The following is a 24,772-nucleotide window of genomic DNA, read 5'->3' as shown; positions in this document are numbered from 1 at the left end:
CAAAAAAGGAAAATGACAAAAAAAAAAAAGAGGTGAAAGAATCTTGATTCGCGTTGTACTCACCGAGGTCCGGATCGTAATCGCCGATATATCGATGTGTCAGGTATCGGACGACGAGAGCTGTAGAAAATAAAAATGAAAGAAAAAGAAATGGGAACGCTTTACTGGGTCATCACTAATGATAATCTAGCAATAAGGATTACAGTGGGATTTTCTTAAACATCAATTTCATACCATGAACAAAGAGTCCGATTTCCAACTTTTACTCACAAATGCGGCTTGACCTTCATTAAGTTTTATTTTATTTTGGTGTTTTTGTTGTTGTTGTTGTTGTTGTGTTGGTTTTTTTTTTGTGGGGGGGGGGTCCTTTTCTCAAAACGCAGAACAAGAAAGAACACTAGTTAATGAACTGTAATTATAATCAACATTTGCAAATGTTATGCCTCGATTGATGAGAAGAAGAGCTAATTATTCGAAGAATGAGAAAAATAGCTCGACCTTGTTTGACAACGTTGATCCAGCAAGTCATAATTATTGATTGTGGATAAAGCTCCGCTTGAAAGGTTGATCCAGCCGTTTACAATCCTTTGGTTCCGGTCGAGGCAAATACAGCGAGGATAACCCCTCTCCATGCCTTTGACAAACAAACTGCATGGTTAAATCAGCTTCTTTGTAAAACAATATTTCAAATCAAAGTGGATTTGATCTTATTGCGATTTCAATATGGAGGCGTTAGCGTCAAGTTGATCTCATCTCTTCTACGGCTTGTATTTCTCCCACGGGGGGGGGGGGGGGGATCATTCATTGTTGGAGAGAGGTTGGGTGAGAAAATGCTGGCAATATCCCTGCAGGTTTATCGATACGATGCAGAAGGATCACACAAACCGCCAGCATTTTATTCTTGAGAGGGAAAATGGGCGGTTGGGGAAAAAAGTCCATTAAAGGAAAAAAAATACACAACAAGCAAGAAACATAACTGATTAGTGGTTCGTGATATTCTCCCTACTCAAGTCCTCATTCTCTCTCTCTCTCTCTCTCTCTCTCTCTCTCTCTCTCTATTCCCTTATCTATCTATCTATCTATCTATCTATCTATCAATTTATCTATCTATCTACCTGTCAATCTATCTATCTATCTATCTATCTATCTATCTATCTATCTATCTATCCATATCTATCTATCTATCTATCAATTTATCTATCTATCTGTCTGTCTGTCTGTCTTTTTGTCTGTCTGTCTGTCGATCGATCTTTCTCTTTTGCATCTTGAATGTATCCATTGTCAATATTCGTATATCCTTGCTGGAAAGAACAGTGTGCCACAGTGTGATCACGATGATAATGTTCACATAGTCGACTAGAGCTATTATGAAAACGCTCGAATTTAACAGTGCGAAAATGATTTCACACTATGGTGTGGTTTTACACAGAGAGTTAACATCCGTGCTCTGTTTCACGCTGTGAATTTATGAATCACAATGACATGTGTTCACAATGTTAGTATTGTTAGATTAAACAGTGTGAAGCAATATCACAGTCTGCGTTCTCAATGTCTTCATACTGTGTTTCACATTATGTTCCACACTGTGGGACGCTGTTGTTTTTTTTCCAGCAGGGGGTGTATGCCCTTATTAGCTTTAAGTTATCTATCACAGTCATCTATCTATTCCTGCTATTCTCTATACTACAACAGCCATCCAGCTAGTCCTGCAGACAGAGTCTCTGCATGTTAGTATCAGATGCTAGGTATTCACCCTGTCCTACTTGCTTCTTTTAATTAACACGCAGCCGGGTTTCCCTCATCAGCCACACAAGCTGGACTTCCCGCGCATAAACAGTGGGATCACCCACTGTTACCCTCTGATTCCTTTTGTCGAACCGTTTTCATCAGTGAACCCCTCTTGATGGCTTCAATATTCTCAGCTAAATGTCTAAATCAAACTGACTGTTCAGCTTTATTGTGATCTTCCAGCGCACTTGGGTAGCAGGAGGAGATGAAATGAGCTGGAGAAGCTGTTGGTTGAGAGGAGGAAAACATCAGACTGACTCGCCTGAGGCAGCAGCTCTTATTAACTTTCCAAATGCTGCTCCGATGTGCGTCGTAACTGTTGCTCAACCCTGCTCGCCACAGAGGACAAAGCCCTTCAAAAATGGTAGTTTAGCGGCACGCATAAATCATTAACCTCCTTCTCGTCTGCCGTACACTGCCTTCCGCTTTTTGCTACCGTTGACATGGCTCTGTCTGTGCGCCATTTTTGGCAAGGGCCATGGGCGTCTCTCCAGATGCGTCTTCTAATAAATGTAATCACCCAGCAAGAGAGCATAGTTTAAACCTGAGTGGAAGAAGGGCAGAATAATTGTTTTTGTAGCTCAAAATAATGTCTAACAGTATGATCGGAAGGCTGCTGTGAGATTTAAAGCAACCAACAGGAGGAGATCGAACGGTACTTTCTCTGTCAAGGGAGTTCAGAGTGGTGTTGCCGTTAGGGTATAATGTATTTCTACCATGCAATGTCCATGCTACATGGAGGTGATAGGTTAAAGGGTGTGTACAGTTCTGGTCGAGGTGAAGAATTAGCTTTTAACGTTTTGTGAGATATTCAGAAACTACTCGATGAGATGTCAAAGAGCATGCGGTTCTAAGGGGTATCAAAAGTTTATTCGATGAAAATCGGTTTTGAAATGGCTGAGATATCCAAAAACAAGGTGAAACAAAGATATACTAATAAAGTTGGGGCATGTCGCCTTTTATTATTAGCACTTTTGGGATATCTCAGCCATTTGAAAACCAATTATTATCAAATAAACGTTGAATCCTTCTTAAAATTACATGCTCTTTCATATTTCATAAGAGGCTTTTCGTTATCTCACTTAGGAATGTTCAAAACATGAATCCCTACCTCAACCAGTACTGTACAGTCCCTTTAACATCGTACGTCCCTTGACATAGACATCAAGTAAGGGATATTGCCTCACAGATCTAATGTCGTGGATACATTCTTTCTAAAGTGCATTTGGAGATCCTGCAGAGGACGGCGTTTGTATCATTGCGTCACTTTGAAGTAAAAATAAAAAGCAACAACAACAATGAGAGCAACAACGAGGCAATATTCCTGTCTACATTCGTGACAAATGCGTAGCATAAACCAAAGCACTTTCAGATATTTGCATAAGTCAGCAGGTTGAGAATACATTCTATGAGGGCAGCATTGTGCTCAGACTAGTATCCTTTCCTACCACCAGTCTTCTTTCTTCGAGGTGTCGTTCCTTCTCAGTGCAGGGAGGCGCCATTTGACTTGTGAACATAACGACATGGTTGACGCCATGTTGCCGCAGGGTGGCGCAAATTAATACTGACCTAATTATTGAAATGGGGATGTCAAACAAACCTTTCCCCTTGGCATGGTTGCCTTTTATGTCAAAACTACCCACAATCACACACGCTAAATATCGCACACGAGCTCGCACCACGATAGACAGCTACATCGATTCATACTAAACCAGGTGAGGCTATTATTGATATTTGCATGTATTAGGTTCGGTTTGTGAAAACGTGAGATTTAAAAACATGCATTTATTATTTCAAAAAAAGAAGAAGAAGAAGAAAGCGCCCCCACCTCAAGCTCTCTCTTTACAAAGTAACATGAGAAAATGTCATTTTTTTTAAAGGAGAAACAGGTTGCGGGCAACAGCGGAAAAGTCTCTTGATATACCATCAACGTTGAAGAACGGAAATAATGATTTTAAGGCATTACTGTATTTGAAAGTAAGCATGGTGAAAACCCCAGTCTCATGTTGCACATTATCCCCCACCGCTCCAAGATACACGTATACGTAAAGATCAATATGAGGAATTCAGAATTTCATATTCTGCAAAATGAAATATTCGGTAATATGACATATTCTGTAATATGAGAATTACCGATGAACAGAAAAGCACAGAAATGGAACTTATTGACACAGGATAATGTGCTCAAGGTCAAAATAATGCGACCCCAGATTAGTAAACTCTTTCCACTTCATCAGTATAGCAGCAAATAAGAAAAAGAAACGGGGAAAAAAACATCGGCAAACGTTTCAACATAGTGTAAGAAGCTGCCAAAATATGCTATATTTTTTCTTCCACACGCATCCAGATTGTCCGGCCTCTAGCCGCGGCCCAAACCAGTAACTGACTATCAGAAGGACAGTAAAGGGTTTTACAGGCAATGTAGAAATGACATCGACACCGTCTATGCCTACGGTCGGTGTCCTGTCAAACAGAAACGCGCTTGAAATTGCTTTCAAAGCATACCAGTATCCTCAATCAATCTTCATCTGCTCTGAAAACTAATACAATATCTCCATTTTACCGAAATGTTACCGTGCAACATCTCATTCATCAGGCATACATGGATTAAAGGAAGACGAGAAAGACTTCATCCTTTGTTGACCAGATAGGAGGATTCTCCTCGTATCCGAAGAAGATGAATTTCTTGAGTTAAAGTGGTCGCCGTGATATGCTCTTCCCTGAACTTGTGGTTGATAGATAGATACAGAGATAGGTGCAGAGATTTCAAATACAGAAAGTGAAAGAGAGGGAGACAGAGAGAGACTGGGGGGGGGGGGGGTAGGGAAAGAGGGAGTGAGCTCGGTTGGATATGGTGTAAAAAGGAGCGTCGCTCTATGCAGAAATCAATGTAAAGCGGGTCATTCGTGGTACATTGTATTTAGCAATCCGTACATTGGCGGATCAACAAGTCATGGCACGCGTATAGTGCGTGGATTTACTGTTTGTGTTCAAGTCCGCAGTGTTGCTGTCATTGTTAGATGTGAAGGGAGAGAGGCCTGGGTACTGACGATGACGAAAGAGGGGGCTCGTGTTACGTAATAACGTTTGACCCGGGGAAAACTAGCAGGGCCAATAAGTTGAGAACAGTATAAAGACAGCGTTGCAGACACCAAGTTCTTATTGGATAGTAGAACTTTCTGAAAGTGACTAGAGAGGGAATAAGCAGTTATGTGAGGAAATTCTTGCAGTCTCGGTGGTACCCAAATACCTTGATGGTGATGGTCTGTGGTCGCTGTGCTCCTATTTCTTCTTGTGAGATACCTAATGCTAGCTTCTTGTGTGATTACTATCATCTTTAACAACTAGTAAGGTCATTGTAATCATGTCGTCACCTCTACTAAAAGGCAAAACACTCTGTCCCTCGGATAAGACATAGAATGGAGATCCCAAGTGTGAGTTAGCCACTCCGCACGCAAGTAAAAAAAAAAAGTAAAAGGTTCCACTTCATTCATTCATCACAAAGAGCAGGTCAGCATATTCCCCCCCCCCCACCAACAAAAATAGGAAATATTTAAAGAGAGAGAGAGAGAGAGAGAGAGAGAGAGAGAGAGAAGGAATATACACTTGTATAGAAAAAGAAAAAAAGTCTCGATACATGATAGGGACAAAATTTCAATGACTAGGTCAATACAGAACACTATCGTCTGTTCTGACAGCTGATTACAGTCATTTCACTCGTTATTTCAGCAGAAGCCAAAGCAGAAGTTGGTATATGCGACTATTTGCTGCCATTACAAGCAACACCGATTGTCTATTTTCTTTTCCGGTGCCAAGTATCCTGCTATTGGATCAACTACCTGTTCATGAGGTCCCTGCTCGGAGGGGCGCTTGCTATTGACCCCCTAGCTCTCTCGGCTCGTCTTTCACAGAATACTGCAACGGTGATTTGTTCTACTTTCCAGATGCTTTTTAGTCATTAAACTACCCTGTGATCCGATTCCCATAGACATTACCAGATCGTTTCGATGTCCTACCCCCTCCACTCATTAGACATTAAAAAAACAACAACAACAACCTCTACGGGCAAAGACATTGAACGCAATGTGATAGGAAAATCTGCCTCAGCGATACCATTGCCCAGTAAATTACGCAAATCACTTTAAAGGACAAGTTCACCTTCATAAACATAAGGATTGAGAGAATGTAGCAATATTAGTAGAACACATCATTGAAAGTTTGAGGAAAATCAGACAATCCGTTCAAAAGTTATGAATTTTTAAAGTTTTTGTGCAGTACCCGCTGGATGAGAAGACTACTGCAGTGTATGAATAACTTAGATGTCACATGCGTACAACAATATAAGGAAAATATAAAGAGAATTTCACAAAATTCCATCTTTTGAAAAAAGTACACATTCCCCTGACTCGTTACCGACAAATGTTATTGGTAATATTATTCCCCCTGCCTTTAGAAAGAGGCAAGTCAAGTGCACTTTTATTATGCCAAAAAAGTGAAAATATGTTGAATTTTCTTTTACATTTTCTTTATACTGTTGTACGCATATGACTCACAAGCTGTAGTAGTCTCCTCATCCAGCGGTTCCAACACAAATATTTAAAAAATTCATAACTTTTGCATCGATTGTGCAATTTTCCTCAAACTTTCACTGATGTGTTCTACTAATATTGTTGCATTTTCTCAATCCTTATGTTTATGAAGGTGAACTTGTCCTTTAACTATGTCTTAGATTAATATGCCTGTACGTGATGATCTTGAAAAAATGAAATAGGGAATCTTGATCGATCGATACGTTACGACTGAATTTTTGCACGTTGAAGAGAGTTTTTCGACACCGAGATAACAACCATCGTATAAGCAGCGTCTTCTTGTTGCTCGAATGAAGAAACAAACAATCGAATAAACAAACAATCAAAAACAAAAACAAAACACACACACAAATGAACAATCAAAAACAAAAACACCACAAGTATGACGCCATCCATTTGATGTTTATGAATTTATCTTATGCTAAAGGCCGTGTGATAACACTACGTATCCATTTGGGATTCTGAGATGTGAAGTCCTTTTTACAAACTTTCACATGATCAATCGTTGTCAATCGAAAGAGAATCGCTTTAATTGCACCTGCGAGGGGCGCCTTAAAGCCTTTTAAAGTGAATAGCCCATAATGAACCTTGGGGTATCAAGACCATCGCTTCATAAAGACAATGACATATGAGCTATTAGTTACTGGTGGAAACGAAATGGTTGATGCAATATGCGTTGTCATCGCAACATGGGGTACGCCCATCTCCCCGTCAAGACACAAACGGGAGGTTTTAGCTTTACATTTACACATGATTGTGTCGCCGTCATCATCTTTGCTTGTCCCCTCCTCCTGTTTCTCTGACTTCTTCTACTTCGTCTTTAAATTCTTCTTCTTACTCTCTTCCTTTCTTTTTGTTGATGTGTTGATGGTACTAATAACGATAGGTTGATCAAAACTCTATAATTTATAGAGCAGTAAACATGTTATAGGTCATTTCATGTTCTGCTGTCTGTTCAAGGCAGTCAATGTCTCATGTTACCTTTGGGCCATCGTCTAGGCGCGAAAAAGAAGAACCCAAGAAAATATAACGACCAGGATGTCAACCTCACTGGGCTTCAAAACACACCAATAAATTATCATCGGATATTTATTCAAACGCATACTCGTGGGGTATGGCATTTGAAGTGATTCGAAGTCTGCAAATGGAATACATGTACAAGCCTCGTCGTCCTATAATTGGACTTTTTGACCGGTCATTTGTAAATTTGTACCGACACGACATAAAGTAAGAACATGAGCAAATGATGTATTCTGGTGAAATCAACACAGACAATCTAAACTGAAAGTGCTACCACAAATCAGAGAATTTGCAGCAGATGAAGACAAGGACCCGCCTTTAGATTTACGGAGATGGCAAGTATAGATTATCCACATATATCTAGATGCTAATATCGGATTAGTACACTTTCAAATGCTGAAAGATCTGAGTACTGTGGTTGATGGTTTCTGGCTTGAAATAATGGGTCCTGCTGCTTATACCTTGTCAGAATAGTGAGAAAAAAAAAACCTTCCTTTCCTACCCAACTACCACTTTCAGAGGGCACGCAATAGTAGGACAGGTTGAGGTTGATCGGTTTATTACCTAACTACCTGATAGAACTAGATATTCGTAAATAAAGGCGAATGTAATCAGCGAGAGAGAACGACTTATTCTTATCCACACTCAATCATGTACAAATCTGCACAGCCATTCCCTCAAGATCTCGTAAAATGTGGGACGAGTCGTTCGTCGCATTAAAGATCCTAACAATCATACAAACTAAAGTACGAACTTTTTGACATTAAAAAGCAGCATCTGGTCGGTAAAGGCACAATGGATGGAGAATTATGTATAATATGCCCTAAAGAATATGTCAAAAACAGTAAACGTCCATCAAATTCTCAATTGTACTTCCCTGTCTAGTCAAGATGAAAAACGTCAGACTGACAGTGAAAGCGTAAGTTTGGATGCGTTTTAAGGACTCTTGCTTTGAGCTTTGGGAATTACATTTGATTCCGAGTCGAGGTATAAGAAGTCATTACTCATCAGGAGTTAGGTTCACGTGGAATCCAGCGAGGCCGATAAGGGGGTAACATTGCCAAGGAGCAACGTCTTTGAGAGGAGAGTTTGACGAAGTTTAAAGCATAATGTACTGAGACAAGAGAGGAATTCATGACCCCCCCCCCCCCCAAAAAAAAAAAAAAAAAAGGAAAGATTTGTCTCAGATCTATGAACCTGCATTCTATGTTTTATATTTTTTATCAATTAAAATCACGATTACTGATTGTGACGTGTACACATCATAAGGAAATCAACCTGTTTCCGTGGTGGTCATAAATAAGAGGCTCATAAATCATCGATTCTACAGCTTACAATAAAGTAGTTTGTTGTTCAACAGGTAAGTATTTTGGGCCTTCACTATTTATCATTATCAAAATATCAAGGATTTAAAGCGCAGCCTTTTGTTGTCCTTCAGGGAAAATTAATACATAGTGAAATTTGTATATAAAACGTATGGAGAGCCACTCAACATCTACGTCACACAGAGTTGCCAATTTGTCTTTCATACCTTTTGTGTGCGTGTCTGACTCCCCCCCCCCCCCCCCAAATTTTACTGATTTAGTTCTCTTTTTCTTTTTTGGTTCTGTTTTCATTCAAAGCAACCCAATATCATGATGGAATACCTCCACTGTTTGGGACAATCTATGCATTATCAAAATAACTATGCACACCCGATGCACTTTGCCTACCACTATTCCCCCGAACCAATCCGCTCATAAATTATCCTACACCAGACGGTCTAATGAGAATCATTTTACCCCTTCTGAGAACACCATTAGCCCGAATAATTCTTGTGCATCAGCATCTGATCAATGTGAGATTTTGGAACTCCCCTGTTGGTGACATCAAAGATGTTCTATCATTGAACGTCTCCAAAAATAGCCTCAAATTTTCCCTCCTAAACTTTACCTCGTTCCCGTGTCAAATTAGTGACGTCACTCAACACTTCCCCATTTCATCGCCGCCATAAAATCAGGACTATGATACACTGTGTATGTCTATGAAGTGGTTATGATCATAAGCAATTATACACATTTAAGGGGAAAATCTGAGATTAAACCTTTTCACCATAAAATCTATAAAACGATACATTGATACAACATTTTTATAGCACATAAATAATAATATTCAATATTGCGATCACTATATAGTCTTTCAAGGATCCGTATTCTAGGATTCTAAAATCTCGTATTTCGTAGTTTCAATATTCCTATGGTGATCATTTTATGCGAGGGACCTATACAGTTTACAGACATCTTGTTCCAGTGGACCGCACACGTTCCCTTGATAGTTAAAGATTACAAAAAAGTGAAATTTGACTTGTAATTCCTTAATTTACGCTGACCATGAAAATATGTTAATTGTTGTCTTCTCAATTAATTTGCTGGCAAATGAAATTCACATTATTGATCGAACTGACTTGGAAAAAAAGAAAACTACAACCCACAAGACATTAACTGACAAGCTTGTTGCCCCAAAAGCAATGACGTTAACTGACATTCGCTGAAGAGAACTAACTCTCCAATGATTTAAAGTCCAACTACCCTCCTCTTTTCACCCATTCCGATTTAGGAAACAACTAAGATAGATGAGATGTTATAAACTCTTCTTTCCCGATGACCGCAATTTATCTTTTCCTTCAAAAACAAGCTCTTGAAAGTCAAAGTGAGGAAGGAAACATGGTAATTTGTAGGCGAAACAATTAAAGTTTGTTTATTGATTCAACCAAAAGGAACAGAAGGCATACGATGGCATATGACTAGGCATGGACTTAAAGGACAAGTTCACCTTCGTAAACATAAGGATTGAGAGAATGCAACAATATTAGTAGAACACATCAGTGAAAGTTTGAGGAAAATTGGACAATCGATGCAAAAGTTATGAATTTTTAAAATTTTTGTGTTGGAACCGCTGGATGAGGAGACTACTACAGCTTGTGAGTCATATGCGTACAACAGTATAAAGAAAATGTAAAGAAAATTCAACATATTTTCACTTTTTTCGCATAATAAAAGAGCACTTGACTTGCCTCTTTCTAAAGGCACGGGGAATAATATTACCCATAACATATGTCGGTAACGAGTCGGGGGAATGTGTACTTTTTTCAAAAGATGAAATTTTGTGAAATTCTCTTTATATTTTCCTTATATTGTTGTACGCATGTGACATCTAAGTTTAATCATACACTGTAGTAGTCTTCTCATCCAGCGGTTACTGCACAAAAACTTCAAAAATTCATAACTTTTGAACGGATTGTCCGATTTTCCTCAAACTTTCAATGATGTGTTCTTCTAATATTGCTACATTCTCTCAGTCCTTATGTTTATGAAGGTGAACTTGTCCTTTAATATCCCTTTCGGTAATTTACCACTTTGTGTTTGGCGCTGGTTCCAATTGACAATAATCAGTCCCAAGTTTTTTTTCGGGATGGGCAGATGCCATCTCTAGATTTTCCGTAATCAATCTCAAAGACATAGCGACTCTCTCATAGTAACTCTTGGCATGTACCTACAATGGAAGTTAATGTATCAGACAATTCGTTACGCTAAATGTCATCCTTGGACTGTATGACTAATGGTCAAAATGTATTCCACGGGCACAGTTCGGTCGGAATTTACAGGATTTTAGAAATTGCTTCGTGCTCTCGCCACAACTGACCTTTTCTGGCAGTATGCAAATTTGAATTTCGAGTTCGAGCTCACCGATAGCGGGCCCCAGTGCACACACGCATTTTAATGCTACCGCTAACCATAGCTAATGGAATAAAAGGGCATTTTCGTGGACCTACGCTTTGATTGTAATTGATCGCAGGGACGATAAACTGAGTGATCATGGATGGGTAAAACACTCAACATCGAGGCATATTTGGGTGTACTCTTCATCAGAGAGAAAAGGGGATGGAGGGGGGGGGGGGCTTAGATCTGGAAAGGACATCAGAGGGGAAAAGAAAGATATAGGGCGATGTGGCGGAGCGCGTTTAAATCGTAGTTTCAGCTCTAAACACTTTAAAACAGCGCGTGCTCAACCCATATAGGGAACTGCCTAAAAGTTTGCCTAGTGATTGTTTTGTGCGCTTACGACATCTTTGACTCGTATATCAATCGACTGACTAAAATACTTGAAAATGTCTCACAAACGTTACCCTAGGACCATGTATTATCTATGGACACTGCTGTAAACTCTATCTCCTCCCTGAGTTCTCATTTCGATTGCGAGGTGGTGTCATCTAAGGCACATCAAAAAGGCACTTACTACCTTCTATCACTAACGTAACATGTGCTTAGAACACCACACTCATCAAAGATGTTATTCGTGGGGAACCTCAATAACACCGAGAAAAAACGAATTAAACAAAAGTTACATGGCAGCACCAAAAAAAAAAAAAAAAAAACGAGGCAGATCAATAGTGACGTCATAACAAACATCATCTTCGTGTGTGTGTGTGTGTGTGTGTGTGTGTGTGTGAGCCAAAATATTAGTCGTGTTTTCGGTTGTTTCTTATTTTGATCTGTTCGTTCTACATAGTCGAATTCCATCATAGTCACAACATCTCCGCGCGCTTCCTGAGTGCTACTTCATTCTCCTGATCAGATTCATACCATTGCATCAATACGAGCCTTCCCGCCTCCACTTCTAGCACTGCACCGTGCAATATGTAGATATCATGCAGTTTTCTCCCGTCAACGTCCGTCGGAAGAGATATGTTTTTGTGTCTTTTGGTTTTTCGGCCGGGGGGGGGGGGGGGGGGGGGGGGGCAGGGAGAAGGGATTTGGGATTTGGGATGGGACGAAGAGAGCATTGCCGTTGATTCCACGAGCCGAGAGGAAATAGGGGGCGTAGGGACGCCAGCGAGTTTTTCGACGTCTGTCCTGTCATACCCATTACTCCGTACATCCATGACATTTTACTGAAACATGACTTTTTGGAGCATCAACATCAGCTCCAATCTCCAACTACCATACTCGACATTTTCCGCCTGTGCGACCTGATAAATGGCCGCAGTAAATGAATCCAATTTTACTTTCATTTTTACGTGACCTTAAACCATTGTGGGGGAAAAAAGAGAAGTGATTGAGAGAGAGAGAAGGAAAAAAAAAGAAAGAAAGAATCAAAAGAAAACGAATTGTGTGACTGGATACAATAAAATGTTTGATTTTGTATACATTTTCGTTAAACCTATACGTTAGTGTTATCGAAGTTTCAGTTATCATCAGACAAATCTGAACTTGGACCAATCAAAATTACCTGGAAAAAAAAAACCAAGTTCTCGGAATATTTGGGGGTTAGTTCTGAATGATATCGGCTACAATATTCCGCAGGATCATCAAACTTAAAATAAATCACGTTCAGTTGCTGAGGGGAGTTTCCAAATACTGTAAAAGTGGTTTCTTTCGCGGTAGTTTTATTTTCGCGTTTTTCGCGCTTTGAGATCGAACCGCGAATTTAACATCACGCGAAAATGTTTTGAACTCGTCGCCTGTACAACGCTATCATTACCGACCGCGAATTTAAACACACTCGAAAAAGTCCGCACCGATGGAAACCGCGAAAGTTTCTGTACGCGAAAGAAACCACTTTTACAGGGTATGCCTCAGAATTGCCCCGGGTTCATTACAAAATGTGTCAAATAAACCTTGCTTCACTAAAGTTCTTTAGCCGGGATTCCTTTGATATTCCACAGCGCTCTGACTGATTGTAAATTTTATCGTCACAACTTTTCCCGTTAAACTAACTTGGTTGGTTTTATCGGCACTGACACCCATGTTTACACCAAGGGGGTATTTAAAGAAATGGGATTCGTAATTTGTTGATATAAAGTCGACACACATCCGTCCATAATTAGTGCCAGGTACATAATCTAGACGAGGACTGTGAAAATATACTTGCACTGAACGTCAAAGACTGTTTAAAGCTTGGGGTTTGTAAGCATGATATTCCGTAGCCTGCCTTGTGTATACCACAGGGAATGCTTTGAGGTACTTCGGCAGGTGAAAGAGGGTGAAATACGTTATGCGCTTTACCTGATGTCAAGAACTGTGTCATGACAATCTGCTCTTGAAGTAATATATCGGCGTGTTTGTGTGCCGCAGCATCTTCATTATCGTAACTCTTAGATCATCGTTTACACATGCGTAACGACACGGCGGCTGGACTTTTAAGAGTGCCCCATCCATCTTCAACCGCGAACATTAACTTCCCTAGCCAGGAGTAAAAGGAGACAGCACCGATACATTTCCTAGTGTTCGAGTAGGCTTGAGTACGCTTGCGGCTCCGCCTGTTTGGACTGTTGTGAATGCTTGCCTGCTTAACTTGGTGTATGTGTGCTTTCCTCACTTTGGTCAGCTTAAAACAAAACACAACGAAAACAACCCAACCTTGCTATCTCCGTTTGCTATTTGTTTTGTTTTTCCTCAGCTTTATAGCCTTTCTCTTGTGAGATCACGGATCATGCATTGCTTTTTCTCTGCGTGAGTGAATCGCGAGTAAGATTGATTACGTGATAAGCGAGAAGATCTTTGTCGATGTGAATAGTGAATAGTCAAAGCTCATCCTGCGCCTATTACAGTTCTATCCGCGAGGAACAAGACCTCGCTTCGTTAGACCGCAGCCTTGCCACCAGATGAAGATGGTTATCATCATTGGTAATACCTCCACGTGATGACGTGTAGAAGTCACAACGCGCGTGATAATTAAGGGACCGTTTGTGCCAACCAAGCTCATACATACGTCAAGACTCAAGGCTCGAATCCACGAAGGTGAAACAATCTTGTCCATGGTTCTAATCTTGTCCATGGTTTAAACCAAGGACAAAGACCATGGGGTGCCAAGTGTCCCAAGAAATATTTCGTTTCGAAATCAGTCATTTCGTCGACGAACTGACCATTTCGTTATACAAAATAATCATTTCGTCGACGAAATGACTTATTTCGTAACGAAATATTTCATGGGACACTTGGCACCCCATGGTCTTTGTCCATGGTTTAATGGACAAGATTGTACCACCTTCGTGAATTCGGGCCGAAAGGTGCATTAACCCATTGACCCAACCAATCAGGTACAGTGAGATCTCCAGCACCCACCCACCCACCCCCCCCACACACACATAGGTATATAAAATCTACATCTATACACACAAACCAACTCCGCGACATATGATAAGACACGATTGGTCCTCCTTGTTTTGACCTAATTTCACAAAGCCCGCAGGTAAGAAATTAAAATAAGTAGGATGACATACACCAAACTTCAAGCAATTTCCATCAGAACAGAACGCACAAACAGAGAGTTGGAACGGGTATCCATCTATAGCGATGATGGAGGCAACAAACGGTTATTGCATTCCCAATATGAGCATGTATAGACTTGAGAAATAATTCAGTTTGACATTCTATTAGCAATCAATTAATCTCGAAATAGATTTGGCTCGCTATCTTTGAATGTTTAAGTCGTTGTTCCGAAGCTGTGATCCGTTGGTATGGTCAAGTGAGAATGGGATGGGGTTTTTTTCACTCCTAGCAGTGTGAAGTCCTTCCCTACACCTTTGTAACATCCATCTATGTTACGGAGAGGAGGATACCGAGGCTATGACGTCAGAGTTACAGACACCCACGTGACCACTAGATGGGTGTTTTCTAAACTTGTATACCTTCTATAATTGTTCCTCCTTCATCACTGCCAACCCAACCCGTTTATTTATGCCACAATCTGGAAATACGATGTCACTCTACATACAGCACTAGACTCTTAAGAAGAGGGAATAAGAAGATTGTAATAAATGCAGTAGCATCAAAACGCAATCAAATCAATGGGTGCTACAAAGCAATCGACAAAACACAACTCAGCTCCTTCTGACGATACACCGTAATTTGTCATGTACATGTGTGTTGTGTATGTGTACCTGAGTTAGGTTGGAAAAGTGCTCTGGCATAATGTATTGGCATCTGGATGAGGCCGAGCTTTTAAACAATTTCATAGCAACCAGAAGTATGCATTGCTTAATCACTCCCTCCTTTCTTCGGCTTTCTTATTACTGTTTTAAATCTAGTTTCTTCTGTAATGCGATATTTTAACCTGTGATCACTGTTACATGTATTGTCTACTATATAACATGCCAATGTTGTACAGTTCATGTTGTATGTTCAGTCAACTATTAGCATGATAATAGTAAGAATTTATATACTTTGCACTTGTTAGGTGTGATAAAACAAATATTTTTTTTTGTATTTCACTTTTTGATGATGAATTATAGTGCACCTTGACATTTTTGCCCATGATAAAGATATCCTCCATCAAAGACTTTTTTTACTTCATATATTTTCATTTTCAACAAAGGTTGTCTGTGTGGAAGACGTAGCATGAGGAAAGGAAAAAATGCATATCTTACATACATCGAAATATAACATCAACACAATAAATTCAGGAAGAAACACATTCAATTTACTACATAATGTTGACAATGTTGAAAATGGAAGGGAAGCTAAAAGGCAGGTCTTGTAAAATGTATCCCCTTCAAAAAAATATTGATAAAATATGAAAACATAACCATTGCAAATGTTACAAATAGCATTTGTAACATTTGTAAGTTAACTATTAAAGAACAGAAAATAAGTATCGGGAAATAAGTATCAGAAGTGAGTAAAAAAAGTAAGAGATAATTGTGGATTTCGTGCATGGACCTTCTTCAAAATCTATTTTTCTTCAAGTCCTACTTTGCAATACAAAATTTGCAAAATACAAGGACGGTTCGTAATGACATCAAGATTATAACTGCTTACTTTTTGAAATAACTAACATAATATGATAAGAACTTGTTATGATGAATCCGCATAGTAATAATTATGATGATATTGGTATGGATAATGACGGGAAGTCGGAGCGACCGACAATATCAACAATTATGAACAAGGTTTTTCCTCCGTATCTCAACTGACTAAAAATTTATGAATATTGCGAGTATGATTTTCTTTATAAACAATTGAAAGGAACCCAAGGTTCGACAATCAAACTCGTGACGGCTGAAATTTAATGACAGCTATTATCACCAATCACATTATTATGATGGTATGATGGGTGAAAACGACAGCCAAACCTACACAGGGGACTCCATGATCTGTCATGAACGTAATGAGCGCCCTTACCATTTAAACTTAAAAGAAACAAACAGACGTCAATACGAGTATTACATTTGTCTGTGTGTATGTGTGTTTGTGTGTTTGTTGTATGTTTGGTAGTATGCCTGTGTCATAGCTCATCGTAACTTTTGCTTCAGAGTAAGGGGTTTTCTTTATCGAAAGTATACCGGAATAATCATCATTTCTTTTGTAACGTATACATCCCTGGTACAGCAGAAAGAAAATCTCGGATGAGAAAACGCCGTATAATCTCCTGGGTCCTCTTGCAAAATACTTGCAGATGGGGATAAAATGAAATAATGCATTGTAATCCAAAGTTCCAAATGTCCTGCCAATTCCCGCTTTATTTTCTACAGCTTCGGATTATGGATGAGATGCAGGCGAACAGGAGGAGGTATTAATATTTTCTAGCATTTCTATGAATTGATTTTAGATGAAGTGCTTGCATGATTTACCAAATGGTGAGAATTGTTGGTGAGAGTTTCGGACTAAAAAACAACAAGTACTCTTCGATATTACTGATTACTGCTGTTTTGTTGTTTCTTTTTTTATTCTTGGTGGAGGCTCATTGTAAACACAGCATTGCCTATCTTTGAATACACTCTTGACTTACATAATAGAAGGGAAATAATCGATGGCATTATATACCACGTACATAGGTGTGCGAAAACAAAGTATGGAATAGACAGGAGTACAGATCAGTATAAACGCCAGTTAAAATGATCATGGTTGCTAGGTCCATGAAATGATCAATGATAAGAGCACATTAACCTAGCTGCTGGCAATAATCAGTTATCACTTAACATTCAACTCTTTCCACCATGACTTTGGCTAAATCTCTTATGTCTTTTCCTCGTTTTGAGAGGTGGACTCCTTTTACCATTATACGACCGCTTCTACTCCGTTTTTTTTTTCTGTAGCACCTGCTCTCATCTCTCTTTTTGTCTCGCGCTCTCACTCCCTCTGTGTTGTGTGTGTGTGTGTGTGTGTGTGTGTGTATGTATGTTTTTCCTCAGGTGTTGCCAGTGGTGACTTCTACATTTTATTTCATTTCTTTTCAATTATTTTTAATTTCTTACCAAATTATTTACAACACTCACGAACACAACATGGTAATATGAATGCTAAGTACTTCAAATTTTTAAGTAAATCGTCGTATGATAAAAGTTGTAAAATAAAACAAGTCATGCAACCAATTAATATTGTATTATATAAATCAAGCAATGGGTAAATAGTTAGGGGTTGGTCATTCACACTCAAACACGTCTACTATAATACTTCCGCAGCTTGCTATATGGGAGTTTACCACATCTATTACCACTTGTGTACGGCCAAGGAGGTGCTGTAGGCCTGTGGTATATCATTGATTCAGCGGAACTACACTGATTAGTGCAGGCTTGTTTGGACTAAAGATGTAGTGGATGACCACATCAAATGTTCGCAGATGTTTGAAATAATTCATTAGTCCTCGCAGTAGAATCATACGTACATCGAGTGCCCAGACGACAGACACACTACGCACTACACACAGACAAACACAAATGCCCTTACAGATTACTTACACAAGCACACAAGTAACATCTTTCCCACGTTCGGAAATTAAACTACATTTTAAAATACTTTTGCCATTAACTGACCACACCTATTGCTGTAGATGCTGGCGAGACATCACGTATAAAAACATCAGTCCATAGGGGTAGCAGGTGATCTTATAGATCGAAGTGACATCGTGTTGGCAGCCACACCCACCGGCAGTTATCGACTCGTAGATTGTATCTACATCAAGCTACCAACAAAACAAGGTCTGCTTGAAAAAAAAAAAAAAAAAGTTTTCTTCATCGTCATATGGGCCTACATGTACTATGAAGGTAGTAGAGCGAGATGATGAATATAACACGGTTTGTCGGCCCCAGATTGGGAGGTGAAAAGTAATAGATCCTAAATGACCATTATACATACACATCTTCATAAGATCGTCCATCGTATTTTCGCAAATGGGCGTTCAGCGTTTTCATGTCAAATCTTGCATCTGTTTGTCACCTTGGTAAAAGAAATAAAGACCCAACAAATCCACACATAATATTGGAAGGGGGAGAAAGAGGGAGGGATAGAGACGGAGGGAGGGAAAGGAGGAGAGGGGGAGAGAGAAAGGAGGGATGGATGGAGAGAGGATCGCCCCGCTGGAAAGAACACAGTGTGTCATAATGTGAAACACAGTGTGAACACACTATGAACACAGTGTGTCATAATGTGAAACACAGTGTGAACACACTATGAACACAGTGTGTTATAATGTGAAACCCAGTGTGAACACACTATGAACACAGTGTGTCATAATGTGAAACACAGTGTGAACACACTATGAACACAAGTGTGTCGTTATGTGAAACACAGTGTGAACACACTATGAACACAGTGTGTCATAATGTGAAACACAGTGTGAACACACTATGAACACAGTGTGTCATAATGTGAAACACAGTGTGAACACACTATGAACACCGTGTGAAATCTCTTCACACTGTTAATTTCGGGTGCACGTCAAGAGACAGTCATACATCCCATGAGTTATACACCTCACGAGCCATACAGCCCATTAGTTCGACACTAAGCTAACAAGGCCCACGAGACCGACACATTAAGCTCCGTGTTGCTGTCGAACTCGTGGGCTGGTTTTACCTAGTGTCGAACTCATGGGCTTTATTTGCCTAATGTCGACCTCATGGGTTGTATGACTCGTGATCAGTATGACTCATGGACCTGTTTTCAATGTCGAACTCGTGAGCTGTATGACTCATGGATGTCGGTCTAGTGGGATGACCCCTTAATTTCGAGCGTTTTGACAATGTGAACATCAGTTCGCAATGTAAATTAATTCACAGTTTGAAAGAAAACATTGCTATCTCAACTCTGTGTAAAAAACCACACCACAGTATTATCATCTTCACACTGTTAAATTCGAGCGTTTTCACAGTCATAGTCGACTATGTGAATATATTGTGAGGACACTACGAGACACTGCGTTCTTTCCGGGGGGAGGGGGTGGAGAATGATGGGAGTTACATTTTCGAGATACATGATGATATCAAAACATTACTTCTTAAATTTTTACTTCACATCTCAGATAGCAAGTAACAGTCCTATTCATATTTTTTTAGGCTACGATTTCACATTTCCTATGCTACCTGGTAAGTGTTATGTAGAAGAGTGAATCATAAATAAGTGATGGCTCCTCGCTTGAGCTTGAATTTCATGCTATATTGAATTTTTAGTGGTATACACAATCTCCCAGAATAAACAAGAAAGATCGCCCCACGCATTTACCCCTCCCCCATTAATTTCTCATTGATTCCTGATTCTCATGCATATACACCTCAACAACAAACACTTCCCATCTAAACCTGGTATACATCAAATCATTCTCCCTGAAAATGAACTGAGACAAACTAACATCACGTACTGCTCCGTAAATTGTCGGGTGTGATACGAAGTTAAGATGCTCAACCCTGCATGTGGCCGTGCGCAGAATAAAGTCAACATAGTAATGAGTGGAGTGGTATGGAGATAAGTTTGCAGTGCTGAAATACAATCCACAATCATTTAATTGAACATGACGTCACTACATTAAACATAATTTGGACCTTTGTTGATAAAAATACTTATTTTGCTAGTTCATTAGAAACGACTTGTCTTTCAGTCTTATATAACCATGGATAAATGATATTCCATTGGATAGACGATGTTGTCTTAAAAAATGCAACCCAATAAAGGGCTCATTCACACGAAATTAGTGAATTGTTGACTAGCAGAATGAGTCCTTTTGAGCTAATGTTCTCTCAAGAATCATACTTGACTCGCTCGTTTCCTTGATTCAGTTTGGCGCCCACGTGCATCGCATCGCACAAATTCTCCACTACGATTACGTCACTACTGACATGTAATTATCCACGTGTCTGCTCTGGATGATAATTGGTGTATTATAGGGCCTAGGTCAGTCATGGCGTCATAGAATTGTCATCTCAGAAGTTCTAGGCAAGAATAAGATAAATACACGTAGTGCTCACCTTTATATGAAAGACTTACTTCATCAACTTGTGCTATTAGCACAGGAAGAAGTGCCGTAAATCACCCCCCCCCCCAAAAAAAAAGAAGGAAACAAGAAAGAAACACAAAATTCTTTGATTTGCAATCTTATAAGTAAACACAATAATACGCAGACAACACGAAGGCACACAAACGCACACAAACATACAGTTGGTGTTATCACATTCATAATAACGTTTGAGTAACATGCCCTGTTTTTTCACCTAACTTAGACTAAACATTAAACGTGGGCACACCTGGCGGAAAAGGAGAGCTGGAAGTAAAAACCGAGAGTAGAATTTTGTTTTTCTCTCCTCTCTCATCCCGGGTTACCGGAAGGAGCAATCTCGCGCCACGTTTGATACTCAACAGCCTTGAAGATTGCATAAAGCAAGTCAGTTTGCGGCTCGTCCACCTTCTCTCCCAACACGCATTCTGCAAGACGCCGCAGGCAATGTCGGTCGAAGAGAGCCGCCGAAGAGAGCCACCGATTAATCACTGATCGACGGAAGTAGTACATGATCATATTATTCACCCTAATGTCATGTTAACTAGATGGAAAAATCAGTCAGCACAGGCCTTCGTGGATGGAATCTCTCCTAGTATAAGAGTAGAATAAATGCTATCTAATATGTAGTTAATGCAATAATAGCAAAGGTTCGGCGAAAATGTAGGCATTTGTTATGACAGATTATATCACGGACGTTATAATCTTTGAATGACAGGGAGGTCAACAACCGATGTGGGACTGCTGAATGCTGACCGAAAAATGAAAAGATGACGTATTTGCCACATAATCGCGAGGGCGCTTACTATGAAAGTGGATTTTATGTGTATTGTACTGTACCTAAAGTAAACACTTTCTATACCTACATTTCTCTGTGATACACACATCACTGTCTGCTCCTCTGCAGCCGACAGATAGAAGTCATTAGCTTCCTGAATGCTTATAGAAATCGTGTAGTTTTGGTCACTGAAATGAGAGAGCGAATATAGGACTTGGTATTCTGGTCATACAAGCCATTGTAGTTCACAGTTACAAATTAATCTGAATATACAGATGAAGAATATTTGCATGTATCATCTCTTGAAATTGATATGTAACTGATTTGTTTGAAGAAGAAAAAAAAGACGGATAGGAAAGCTATGTTACAATGTATTCATGGATGAACTAGGTGCATATGGGATTAATACACAAGTAAATGAATATTCTTTTCAATCAAATTAACAAAAGACATTTATGCAGCACTTACATACAAATTACCACCTCTCCTGCTTGGCTGCTTTCAACTGCACTTCGAGATTAAAAATAAATTCATGTTTTCCAAAATTTTACGGTTCTGAGGTCATTACAGACCTTTAATAATTGCTAACTGTGAAGGGGCTTATTCTGGTGAGGATCACAACTGTCTTGAACAAAACGTTTGATTGCTATGATGCTTCTAAATGATATTTTTGATATATCATAATGACTCCCTCGTGTGGAGTTTTCTTTTAACACAGACACACATTATCACTAACACTTTCGCTTCCTTTCAATCCCAACCCATCACTCAAGTACATACGCAAATACCTTGGCAAGAATCAAAGGTTTGTTTGTTTTAATTGTTTGTTTGTTTGTTTGTTTGTTTGTTCTTTTCCATCTGAGAGGATGGCTGGATAGCCCATATACAGCTACGTTAAGCTGGTCTTCCATGGGGTCCAGTTGGATATGAGGTGGGACCACTTCACCGGGTTAAACTGGCACCGGTCTGTGGAAGTACATCAGCTCAAACCATGACATGGACATGAATTATATTTCCCTTTACCCTCACTCATGCTGATTGAAGTGATTTCCTTTTTTATTTCTTTTTTCAAGACTCTCTTTTTTTTTAATCATACGTTGTCATTTAAGTATGGGAGAGCTGCCGGTACACCTTCGCTGCCGTTTGGTTCTGTTTGATTCCTTCAAAACGTAATTTCTTAAAAACGTGAACATCCTGTCCGTAGAATCACGATGCGAGCATTTGCATTACCATTAATCATTCACAGGAGAATCAATTGCCCATACGCTCTTATATCATCCACCCAAAAGTGACCGAGGAAAAACTGTCCGCAGACGCCATGCCTATATAGTTATTGGTCTGCTTGACCCGGTCTTGAGTGGAGGCAGGGTTGATAAACACATCGTAAGCCTTTTCCTCGAAAAAGGACAGAGAATAAACACACAGACAGCACACACACAAACACACACACACACATATATTCTTGTTATTTTGGCAGAACCTCGAATGACACCGCAAATTACAGAAATCTAACTATATATCTACTCCCAAATTAATAAGTACATGAAAACAAAGGACAAGTTAGATGGTGATGTATGAACTTCCCTTCATTGCATCATCTTCCTCTACACGCTGAGACTCTCAATCTGAATGTATGAAGTAGGCAGTAAAAAAAGCAAAGAAGAGACATGTGTGCACACATCAGCCACAGACTTCAGCGACAGCTGACGAACCTATAGTTACTCCAGCTGATTGAGCTAAAACGTGACGAGAAGAGACAATGTTAGAATCCGTTGTCCAACCAGTATGACAAAATATGGCACGGACAAACTCAGTGCCGTTGGTTTCAATGCATCGCAGAATGGCTGTGATGACTACAAATAGATACCTAAAACAACAGGAAAAACAACTGCATACGTTGCATAGATATTCTAAGCCCCATACAATATCGGAGTCTATTTCTACTACATTGGTGTGCGTCTAAGATTGATGGCAAAGATAGAGCCTCAAACAGGGCGGGCTCATGTTTTGAATGAATTAATGACAGCAGACGACAAGTGCTGAGACCAAAGGAATCTCCCGCGAGCCCAACAGGGAACGGAAATGAGACCCGACGAAATAATTTTGACTCACTCATCGATGAAAAAAGTACAGAATAATAAAGGGTAGATGGATGAATAGATAAACAGATGTATATATCATACAGTTATGTTAAAGAGAGATAGATATCTAAAAAGTTACATATTCATATATTTGTGTTTTTGCGGAACCATAATAATTATGTATAGATATGATGAAAGTGCGGCGTGACGAGACGTGAATCCATAACGCGTACCAGCCGGGAAGAACAGTTCACTTCATTTGACTCGTCATGTAATAATAATGACTCTAAATGGCATGCAGCCTACAGTATTCAGAAGCATGTACAGTCACAAATTGAGCAATGTCAGCCTATAAGCTTGCGGATTGTTTACTCTCACATGGCCACTACTAAAAACCGTTTAAAGGTACAGTAAGCTAATACGTTGCGCTGATGGTGACGATGCAATAATATAAAGAAGAAGAGATGAGTTTTACGATATCAAGATTACATTTTTTTTTTTCACTTCAAAATGATGCGAAGAAGGTTGAGGCACTGTGTTATGCAGACATGGCAAAATGATATTGCCCTAAACATGAATTTGTACTTCACGTATTTTCTACGTGTAATATCTCATGTGTGTAACAGATTGACTGATTTATTTTAAAAATTCGGTAGCTGCCGGGCATAAAATTACATCCAATAAATGTACGACTGCGGCGAAAGTAGCAAATAATCAAGCAGATAAATCAGACAAAGAAAATAGAGACAAAAACAAACGAACAGGTTGTAAGAAAGCTAGATCTGGGTAGGGAGGGCAAAAATCGAAATTAATCAAATTTCGCCCTCAACCTTGGCATTCTGTCCTTGACAATGCATGAGCGACCTGTGCTGTGGTGTGTCAGCGCAATTTGTACGCGACTCCACCTGGGCCTGTTTTCCATTTTTTTAAAGCCAATTTCACTTGAGATTTTTTTCCCAGCTTCAGCTTAATTTCTATCATTCTGCTGGACTTATTACTGTTCAGTGAAAAATGTGCAATGCGAAGCTACTTCTTGATAATTTAAGAGTAAAATTTCATACATTTTGAAAGAAATAAGGAACCAAGTATGTGATGTAAAAAAAGAAGAAGTCATTACCGAGGAGTTTGAAGTTTAATGCAAAAAATAAAAAATAAAAGAGTCAAAATGTTAAACCAAATAGTTGTAGAATACACGACGACGTAGTTATCTGTAACTTGCATCAATCCGTCTTCGGGAATTAAATCAGTGTTCATAACACGCAAAAATGATT

At 39.5% G+C, this 24,772-nt stretch overlaps 1 long non-coding RNA gene across 1 annotated transcript in view; it reads right to left on the bottom strand.

Moving 5' to 3' along the window:
- LOC139739632 (uncharacterized) overlaps nucleotides 1-24,772 on the bottom strand; it is a 69,830-nt gene that overhangs the window by 35,165 nt on the left and 9,893 nt on the right. Inside the window, exon 2 of the long non-coding RNA XR_011711518.1 lies at nucleotides 64-120. This is a non-coding gene — a long non-coding RNA (uncharacterized lncRNA). The remainder of the gene's footprint in view (nucleotides 1-63; nucleotides 121-24,772) is intronic.

This window comes from Diadema antillarum, unplaced genomic scaffold, assembly GCF_040938485.1.
Source record: "Diadema antillarum isolate AM-2024a unplaced genomic scaffold, OU_Dant_1.0 seq00000809_RagTag, whole genome shotgun sequence".
Taxonomy (NCBI): Eukaryota; Metazoa; Echinodermata; class Echinoidea; order Diadematoida; family Diadematidae; genus Diadema; species Diadema antillarum.
Note: the sequence above shows the minus strand (reverse complement) of the source record. Positions and strands in the feature narration are given on the sequence as shown.